Genomic DNA, 11,563 nt, shown 5'->3' with positions numbered 1-11,563 from the left:
AATTGATTTCCGCTTTGAAGTTGATGAGCATGAAGAGGAAAGGTTACCAAATCTTTCTATGCGTGGTGACTTCTACCTCCCCTTCCTTACCGAAGATCGAAGAAGTGCCCGTGGTTTGTGGGTTTGCCGATGTCTTTCCCGAAGAACTGCCCGGAATTCCTCCCGAGCGTGATGTAGAATTTTCTATCGACCTTGTACCCGGAACCGGACCGATTGCTAAAGCCCCGTACCGTATGGCGCCAACCGAGTTGAAGGAGTTGAGGAAGCAACTTGATGAGATGATTGATAAAGGATTCATTAGACCTAGTGCCTCACCTTGGGGTGCTCCCGTTCTCTTTGTGAAGAAGAAAGATGGATCCATGAGACTTTGCATTGACTACCGCGAGCTTAACCGTGTCACCGTCAAGAACAAGTATCCTCTACCAAGAATTGAAGATTTGTTCGATCAACTCAAAGGTGCTTCTACTTTTTCCAAGATTGATTTGAGATCCGGTTATCATCAAATTCCCGTTCGTGAGTCCGACATCCCTAAAACCGCCTTTAGCACAAGGTATGGACACTTTGAGTTTAAGGTGATGCCCTTTGGTTTAACCAATGCCCCTTCTATCTTCATGGACCAAATGAACCGGACCTTTAGTGAGTTCTTAGACAAGTGTGTTGTGGTCTTCATTGACGATATCCTCATCTATTCCAAGTCCGAAGAAGAGCATGCCGATCACCTTCGTATCATTTTAGAGATCCTTCGTCGTCAAAAGTGGTTTGCCAAATTCTCCAAGTGTGAATTTTGGTTGTCTAAGGTGTCCTTTCTAGGCCATGTTATATCTAAGGATGGTGTCATGGTAGACCCTTCGAAGATTGAAGCCGTGATTGAGTGGAAGAGCCCAACCGATGTTGGTGAGATCCGTAGTTTCTTGGGTTTGGCGGGTTATTACCGTCGCTTTGTGAAAGATTTTTCCAAGCTTGCTAGACCGATGACTCAACTTTTGAAGAAAGAGACCAATTTTGTGTGGACCGAAGCTTGTGAAGGTGCATTCCAAGAGTTGAAGAAGAGGTTGACTACCGCTCCCGTGTTGACCTTGCCCGAGGATGGAATTGATTTTGATGTGTTTTATGACGCCTCTAAGATGGGTTTGGGTTGTGTTCTCATGCAAAATAGGAGAGTTGTTGCCTATGCTTCACGACAATTGAGAGTTCATGAGGTGAACTACCCCACTCATGATTTGGTATTAGCCGCCATTGTTCATGCCTTGAAGATGTGGAGACACTATCTCATCGGAGTTCATTGTCGTATCTACACCGATCATAAGAGTTTGAAGTATATCTTCACCCAAAAAGATTTAAAAATGAGACAACGACGATGGTTGGAATTGGTGAATGATTACGACGTAGAGTTGTTGTATCATGAAGGAATGGCAAATGTGGTTGCCGATGCCCTTAGTAGGAAGTCCACTCATTCCTTGAGTGCCATTCGTGTGCTCCCCGACGACCTTTGTGCCGATTTTCGTAAGCTAAGTTTGCAACTTGTGGAGAGTGGTTTTGATTATCTTGGTGCTATGGTTGCCGAGCCCGTTCTTCACCGTGAGATCCTTGATAGCCTTGGGGACGATGCTACCTTTAAAAGTTTTCGAGCCAAGCTTCTTGAAGGGAAAGCAAAGGATTGTGAGATTGATGCTAGAGGTTACCTTCGTTACCGAGGACGCATGTACGTACCCGATGCCGTTGATTTGAGGAAGAGAGTCTTAGATGAAGCTCATCTATCCCCTTATTCGATTCACCCCGGAGGAGACAAGATGTATAAAGATTTGAAGCTTCAGTTTTGGTGGCCTAACATGAAGAATGACATTGTGTCATATGTAGGAAGATGTCTTACTTGTCAACAAGTGAAGATTGAGCATAAGAGACCCGGTGGTTTGCTACAACCGTTGGATGTTCCTTTATGGAAGTGGGAGTCCATTTCCATGGATTTTGTAATGGCTTTACCTAAGACCGTTGGTGGAAAGGATGCCGTATGGGTGGTGGTGGATAGGTTGACCAAGTGTGCTAGGTTCATTCCTATCAAAGAGACTTGGAGTTTAGACCGTCTTGCTAATGCTTATGTGGAGGAGATCGTTCGTTACCATGGTGTTCCTAAGGAGATCGTGTCGGATCGTGACCCGCGTTTTTGTTCAAGATTTTGGAAAGCTTTGCAAGATGCTATGGGTAGTAAGTTGTTGATGAGTACCGCTTTTCATGCCGCTACCGATGGACAATCCGAGAGGACGATTCAAACTCTAGAAGACTTGTTGCGTGCTTGTACTCTTGACTTCCATTCTAGTTGGGAGAAGAGCTTACCTTTGGTGGAATTTTCTTACAACAATAGTTATCATGCTTCTATCAAGATGGCCCCTTATGAAGCCCTTTATGGAAGGAAATGCCGTAGTCCGATTTGTTGGGATCAAGCTAGTGATGTTCGTGATCTAGGACCCGACAAGTTAGCCGAGACGATTGATCAAGTGAAGCTCATTCGTGAAAGAATGAAAGCCGCCCAAGATCGACAGAAATCTTATGCCGATGTTCGCCGTCGACCCTTGGAGTTTGAAGTTGGAGATAAGGTGTTCTTAAAAGTGTCCCCGATGAAAGGAGTAAAGAGGTTCGGAGTTAAAGGGAAGTTGAGTCCGAAGTACATTGGACCTTATGAGGTGATAAAAGGATTGGTGCCGTGGCTTATAGATTGGATTTGCCCCCGAGTTTGGGTAAAGTTCATAATGTTTTCCACGTGTCTCAACTTAGGAAATACATTAGCGACCCTATTCATGTGTTGCAAAATGAAATTCCCGAGCTTGAGCCTAGTCTTTCTTTCGAGGAGAGACCGATTCGTATCTTGGATAAGAAGGAGAAGAAGCTAAGGAGCAAAGTGGTGCCCTTGGTGAAGGTTTTGTGGAAGTGTGGTGATGTAGAAGAAGAGACTTGGGAGCCGGAGGCTTCCATGCGTGACAAGTAACCTAGTTTGTTTTAGTAAGGTAATACCTTTCGTTTCAAGTTTCGAGGGCGAAACTTTTTAAAAGGAGGGATGATTGTAACACCCCGCGCTTTCCTTATATTTTAAATAAACTTTTAAGTAATTTTTATTAAATAATTATTATTTAAAGCTTATTTTTATAAAATATCGTCATAGTCGTATAGCGATAATAATAGTGTAGATTCTAATAATAATATTCTCCGTCTCGAATTATAGTAGGTTGGAGACGAAAATTCTAGTAGAAACCGACTCATATTGAGTTATTGGGCTTATCATGACTCATGGCCCTTTTTCCTTCTCTTTTCTCTACACCAAACCCCAACTAAACCCTCACAACTCCATCTCCCTCATTTCTAATTTCTGAAATTTCCCAACAAACACATCACCATTGTTAAACCCTTTCCTCTCAACCCTAAAATCACCATAACTCACTCAATTCTTCACCAATCTCGTTCCTTTTCGCGCCATTCTCTTCCTTTTCTCATTCCCCTCCTTTCTAAGTAAGAAAGTTGTCATCTTTTCCTCTTTTTCGAAATTCTCATCTTACAAGGATGTGAGTTCTTGACTTAATATCTTTATTTTTGTGTTTAGGGGAGAATTTGGACGACCCGGAGGAGGATAGCTACATCATTGACGACTCAATAGAAGAGTGAAGTGCAAAAGGTAACGGTGATGGGTTACTCGACTTTTATGTTAAAATTGTGTGAATTATGTAGTATTAGACTCATATGAATGTTAAATTTGGTGCCTTTCATGCTTTGTGGTGATTTGGTGTTGAGTAGATTACTTGTATGATGATTCTCATATGTTTAAGGAGTGAATTCATGTCTTGTTGTAATATGGTGAAATATGAGATGATGTTAGTGTAATTCCCTCATAATTATTTGATTAAGCCTCACTTTAATGACTTATTATCCACCCCCATATGTTAATTACATCTTGAAAGTGGTAATTTTCTGAGTATTCATCATGTTAAAGAAGTATGAAATGATTAAATAAAAGATGGTTGAATTTGGAATACTTTAGATGGATGTTTGATGAGTTTTCGTGTACAGTGATACCCTGCCGGTGGGCCGGCAGCCGGCCTACCCAACCGGCAGCGCGTCATTGCATTTCTGGGTTATAAAAGTTGGAATTTAGCCTTTGTATTCCTCTGCCGGTGGGCCGGCAAATACCTACCCAACCGGCAGCGAGTACATGAAATTTTGGTGTCTTTTATAATAGGGTGTATCCCTGCCGGTGGGCGCGACAGCGGTCAACCGGCAGAGAATACACAATGTGAAATGTTGAACTTAATTGACTATAGTAGGTATTCCCTGCCGGTGGGCCGGCAGCCGGTCACCCGGCAGAGAATACACATTGAGTATTATTGACCTTGTTTACCTTAGCTTGTATCCCCTGCCGGTGGGCCGGCAGCCGGCCACCCGGCAGAGAATACACTTTCATCTATTTTGACTTTGTTTCACCTTAGCCTGTATCCTCTGCCGGTGGGCGCCAGTGCCCACACACCCAGAGAGCACCTGATATTTATTATAATCTTATACTTATACATGCTTCACATGAATTGTTTACGTTATGTTTGTGCAATCATTATTACTCGTGTTTGTGATCCAAGTGTGACGACTTACATTGTGTGACGACTTGACATTCCTTATTTACCCTTTCGGACCATTGGTTACGGTTAGGTGCCATGTTTCCGGATTGGGCTATTTTTCCTTCCGCCTCTTCGGACCGGGGGTCACGGTTAGGTGGCAAGGTTCCGATTTGGGGTTACTCGACTTTCGGGCACGGTTAGGTGTACCATGTTTCGAGTCTTGGATACGATTTGGTATCGTTTGTCGAATCGGGTGTCGTCCATCCCGAGAGTCTGGCCAGGTTTAGACTAGGACCGTATTATGATCGTCGTCCTACCAGGAGGTTGGAGTCTACGTTGGGAGTCTTGTTTGTCCATACTTTGTAATTTGTCTTACATTTGAGTCGAGTCAATTTGTGACTGTTTGACCTAATTATTCTTCTCTCATTTATGCATAACTACTCTTATTGCATTTCGTATACTAATCATGATTCTCTTGTTACCGTAAGTATTTATTCTTATGCTTGTTTGTTTAATTAAATTCCTAATTACTTGTATTTTGACATATTGTGGCTGGGAGAACCCTGAGTTACTCCCCACTGACTGTGGCTTTCATATTTATTATGAATGACAGGTTGGTGATGAAGCTTAAGTGGGGAAGACCGTGTGAGCTAGCGAGTTCTTACCTTGGACCTTAATTAGCTATCACTTTAATAGACTCACCTACTTTTAGAGTCATGTTCATTCGTGGGATATCTTTTCCCCAATAAATAGACTTGTGTTGTAAACTTAAACTTAATTATCTAAACTTATTTATCGTGTTGGTGATGCCTCGCGTTGGACTTAATTAGAAGCCTTAAAAGTTTTAAAAAATCTCGTGTTTCCGCCACGATTTACTAGTTATATTTAGTTACCTCAACGAGGGGTGTCACATGGATACATATATATCCACCATCCAAGCTTTTATTGCAACTTAACTAGTGTAAAGTGTACACTAAATATTATAAGATATGAATTGGTAATAAGGTATTGACTATTCATATATGATAATCGCATTTATCGTCTGAGTTTCTTTAAACTCATCCATTACTTTGTTATATCCAAATGGGTTGTTGAGATAATATTGAACCCCATTAAAGTGAACCGGATTGACATAGTATGTGCCCCTGGTTACTTATAGGAGGTGACGTCTCGAAGTAACTAGAGTGTGATGCGATTGATGGCAAGTTCAAGTGCCATAGGGTCATATGGGATGACTAGTCGATCGCATAGACAGACTGTATGAGACACTCTATCGGGCAGTGACCACTTATAGAGTTCTGGAAATTCATAAAGCTTGGTCATGGCAAGAGCTACTATAGTATTCTTATGAGTCAATTCTTTTGACTAGAGACTATTCGCCCAAGTTGGCACAAGTTTCTGATTGGCTTTGATTTATACTCTACGACTGTCGTAACTGAAGTCAAATGAGTGTATTTTGGGTCATGATGAACTGTGGCTAAACGAAAGGAATAGTGCGATAGGAATTGTCTACCCCCTTGTCAGGGTTGTTTAAAATCTCCGGGCCACTCGAGGAGTAGTGAACTGAAAATGCGTGGCCACGCTCGGAAGGTATCTACGGTAGATGATTCCGGTCAGACAGTTACTCTCCAGATCGAGGAAACCACTCAAGATATGATCAAATGTAAGTACGACCTGCAAGACACCTTGCATTGAGTGGGAGATTGTAATAGGATAAGAGAATTGGTGAAGCACACTTGTCTCGGACAAGTGGGAGATTGTTGGAGTAAGTGTCCTCAACAATAGTGCGATCACATGTTTAAATCTCATGATAAGAATACATAAGGGATGATTCAATTATATAGTAAACTGATCAACAATAATCAGTAATGATTGGCTAACTAGAGTTTGACATTACTGTCGTTTGACGATGGTGATCAGTTGATCCCTTAAAGTCACACCTATAGGACAATTCCCTTAATAGACAAATTAGTTAATTGTATAATGATACAAGTTAATTAATTCCTTAAAATTGAACGATTTATATTTGTGAGTGAGAATAAGTATCTTATTGTAGTTTGATTAAATAAGATTCATTTAGTAATTGAAATATTTTCATTACTAAAATTGATTATTGTTTATGAAACAATTGAGATAAGAATGAATGGTTAATTATAATTACAAAATGTTGTGAATTATATTAACATGTCCCATTTTATACCATGTAATTATGAATTACTAGACAATTTATTATATGTAATTTAATTAATGTATATAATGATATTTAATTGTTAAATATGCATTAAATTAATTAATAACATGTTACATGCTACATGTGACATATTCGGTGACAAATGACAAATTGACAAAATAAAATGGAAGTCCATTTTATCTAAAATGGCCGAAAAAATGGAGGGTATAAGGAGTTAGTGGATGTTTTATTTTAAATGATAAAATAGGCATCATGATTTCCAACTCTAACTAGCCATGCAAACCTACATTTTAGAAAAGAGAAAAAGCAAAAGGGAGAAGGCCATGCATTGGCCTTCTAGATCCCCAAAACCGGCTCCCCCTTCTATTTGTAGAGAAAATTGTTCTCTATTATGATTCATGGATTTTTCTTATTCTCTCATATATGCTTCTCCAAATTTCTCTCTAAAATAGTTTTAGATCTCATAAAATTTGTTCATCTAAATTCTAATATTATAATACAAGATTACTAGTGTAGTAATATATATATTAGAATCATTTTAAGGGTAACTTGTATATTAATCTAGTTAATTAATATATTAGTTTTAAGGGAAAGTCTTGGATGCAATTTTTAAGGAGTATCTCTATACTTGAGGTTGGAGGATCATCCATATTTTAAGCTCAAGAACAAATAAGGAAGGTGTCCTTATTTCTGCCCTAAAATTCGAACCAACAACAATGTAAGAACCATTGTTTTCTTCTTTTATTTCTATTTTAGTTATGCATGCACTAGATCTTAAGAACTCATATTAAAATGTTAATTAGTTCACCATTAGAAAAGTCTAATAATAGTTATATGAACCTAACATAAACAAATGGGCTTTGGCGGCCTCTTACTCCTTAAAACCGATCTTGTTCCTGAAAACTTAGCTTATTGGCTAGTTTCAAATTATGACCCCTTAAAAGGATCGTTGTTTGTGAAGTAAAAGTAGATCTATATACTTTACATATTCAAATATGTTTTAATTTAATTTGTCATAAAATTAATAAATGATCTTATGCATGCAAACTTACAAACAAAATAAAGAAGAAACATCCATCCTTACATTGGATTTTCGGTTTTAGGGCACAAGAGAGATCTCCTTCTCTCTTGTTCTTGAGTTTTCCTTTTGGATGAACAAAGACCCAAGTGTAGGATCTCTCCCAAGAATTTATACCCAAGGCACACTCTTAATTAATAACAATATTATAAATACTAGTACAATATTAATCTTGTAGAAAAATTGACCCAAAAATATTATAGGACACTTAATATTTTCGGTTTATGGGAGGAGGAAGAAGGAAGCTTTTTATCTCTCTAAAACTCAAATTTTAGATGAATGAAGAATGAATTACACACTAACTACATATTAGTGTATATTAGGTAAAATAAGATGAAAACCAAGGTGGTTTTTCATGTCAAAAACCGGGTGGAAGGGGGGGATTGGAGGGAGCCAATGCATGCTTGAATTGTTCTTTACAATGAGCATTAGGGTTGCATGGCTAGTATAGTAGGTAATCATTGTGTTTACCACTCACATTATAAACACAATATTATCCTTAATCCTCCCTTAATTTCGGCACATATGGGTAAAACGGAATCCATTTTATTTTTGTCAATTTGTCTTATGTCACATGTCACATGTTACATAAAATTGTTATGTATTTTTAACATATTAAAAATCAACGTATTAATAAAAATACGTCATATACAAAAATCGACTTTAGTAATTCGCAATTACTTGCACCAAAATATTTTACCAATTATAAATCACAACAATTTGTATTTATAATAATTCATTCAAATTTAATTGTTTCCTTAAACAATAATTTCATCTGAATAATGATACAATTTGATTACTCAGACCGTATCTCATTTTAATCAATTTCAATGAGATACGTAAATATTACTTCCAAAATCGTCCGTCAATTTTAATTAAATTAATTGACTCGTAACGTTATACGATCAATTAATTGATCAATTAAGAGTGTTGCGCTATAGGCATGACCTAGGGGATCAACTGATCACCACCGTCGCACGACAGTAATGTCAAACTCTAGTCAGCCAATCATTACCGATATGTGTGGACCAGTTGACAGTAAAGAAATTACTTCCCAATTGTATTCTTTATAATGAGACTTAAACATGTGATCATCATGATCAACAGTCGTGATCGCATTATTGTCGGAGGACACATATTCCAACAATCTCCCACTTGTCCTCGACAAGTGTGCGTCACCAATTCTCTTGTCCTATTACTATCTCCCACTCAATGCAAGGTGTCTTTCAGGTCGTACTTGCAAGTTATCATATCGAGAGTGGTTTCCTCGATCTGGAGAATAACTGATTGCCCGGATTTATCCACCATGGATACATTCCGAGCGTGGCCACGCATTTCCAGTTCATTACTCCTCGAGTGGCCCTGAGATATTGTTATAACCCTGACTAGGGGTGGACAATTCCTATCGCACTCATTCCCTTCAACTAGCCACAACCATCATAACCCAAAATATGCCCATTTGACCCCATTTACGAAGGTCGTAGTAACACAAATCAAAGTTAATCTGAAACTGTGCCATCTTAGGCGAATAGTCTTTAGTCAAAAGAATCGACTCATTCGAATACTATAGTAGCTCTCGCCACGACGAGGCTATATAAATTTGCCAGAACTCTATAAGCGGTCATTACGCCCGCAAAAAGTTCCTAACAGTCTGCCTATGTGATCGACTAGTCATCTCACATGACTCTATGGCACTTGAACTTGCCATCAATCGCATCACACTCTAGTCACTTCGAGACGTCACCTCATACAAGTAACTATGGGCAAATATAATGCTAATCCATGTTCACTTAAACGGGGTTCAATTTTGTCTCTACAACCCGTTGGATGTAACAAAGTATAAAGTGAGTTAATAATAACTCAAACGATAAATGTCGACATCACACTCGGGTAGTCAATACCATATTACAACCTTGTGATGCATATCGTAAGTGTAAACACTTATTGATTGCAATAGAAGTTTAACATGCCATGTGTCCATGTGTTCAAACTTCTTATACTTGCATTTTCCTTTACATTCATGTTCTCTCTCAGCATGAACCTTACCAAGTACACATCAAGGTTCCCGACCTTGGTTTTGGTTCTTTATCTTGAAAGAACTTCCTTGTCGATTATCACATAACGAACGAATTTGTGGTGAATGATATAACTTGTACTGATCAAGTACTCCATCCACACATAATGCACTAGGTAAATGTTTTGTAGAGTCTTGCAACAATTTGTCAAGATTATTAGCCTAGCACTTCTCACAAGTCCTAGCATATTAGGAAAGATTAGTTTTGAGCAACTTCTTATTCAACTAAGTATCTTTCCAAACTTCTTATTTCTCCTTTTAGCTTGAAAGGCTTAGGATTCTCATAAATCCTTACATGTGCTCGAATTTTCTATAATATGTGCAACCTCTTGACACACAATAGAGCATTCCGTCAAACACCGAAATCGCTCATCGGATTCTCCTCGAGAATTCATGACGTTTCTATTATGGCTTACCAATGATCCATCATGCTCTTATGCATATGATTCATAATTGGACATGTGCATGATTATTCTAATGGCGGAAACATTAGTAACTTTTAATCATGTCATCAACTATATTTAGGTTCAAGGAACGACCATGACTGCTAATGGCAATTCCATTTCATTTAGATGAATAACCTATGCTTCTTGTTGATTCGATGTGTATCTCCCAATACTTATCCAACATCCCTTGATGTAATTGGATTCATCATAGTCCATTTTCATCCAGAATTGAAAACTCAAATCTTCCTCTATGAAGGAACGTATTAGCTCGTCATTCTTCAATGAGTGATGAGTTATAACCTTTTACATGATGATTGCTCCCACTAAATTCCATGTCTTCACATGATAATTTCCAAACTCCCACTCAATTCCACATGTTTCGAATTTACTTCTCAATCGAAACATTTCAAGAATTGAAATTGAAATATAAATTGCATTGCCAAGTTATTAAGATAAAACCATATATGTTCCCATCATATCCATTCAAAATACCTATTTTGAAGTGGTCTCATCTTAACCTTATTAATAGAGATTTTAATCTCTAACTTACACATATCATAATGATGTGTAGCAATGTCATTATTTAAATATAAATAATATCTAGAACACGTCCTTCGAAATACCCTTTTGGAAGGAGGTTTAACCATTTCATAATGAGGTTAAGAAATGACATCTGCGTGGTCAAAACTTGGCTATTAAAGATATCGGTATATCAATCCTTGCAACCTCTAGTCATAAATATAGCTTATTACTAGGATGTTATTTTGATTCATTTAGGCTCTTAAGTAAATATCAAAGTTGAAACTATTGGTCAAAATTTTTCATAATCTAGTCAAAACTCTTGTTAAGACTTTACATTAGTCATTTTGTTCCAAAACTTTCTTTTGGTCTCCTCGTGTAGTTATCTTGAGAACATGCTCTTATGATTACTTCACTTGGTCTCTTTAGTCATATAGAACTTACTTGAGACCATAGATCTCATCTATTGGGTATACTTATATAAATAGATATACCTTCATTCAAATCATTCTCTCTTGCGTAGATCTCATTTACACAAGTACGCAAATTTATCTTGGTTGTGTCCTCATTTTTCTCCCACTCTATCATTAGAATAAATACACTATAGATTCAAAGATAGCATATGAGACACAAATAATGATTTTTTTTTTTTTTTTTTTTTTA

This window comes from Silene latifolia, chromosome 3, assembly GCF_048544455.1.
Source record: "Silene latifolia isolate original U9 population chromosome 3, ASM4854445v1, whole genome shotgun sequence".
Taxonomy (NCBI): Eukaryota; Viridiplantae; Streptophyta; class Magnoliopsida; order Caryophyllales; family Caryophyllaceae; genus Silene; species Silene latifolia.
The sequence above is the reverse complement of the archived record's forward strand: the minus strand, read 5'-3'. Positions refer to the sequence as shown.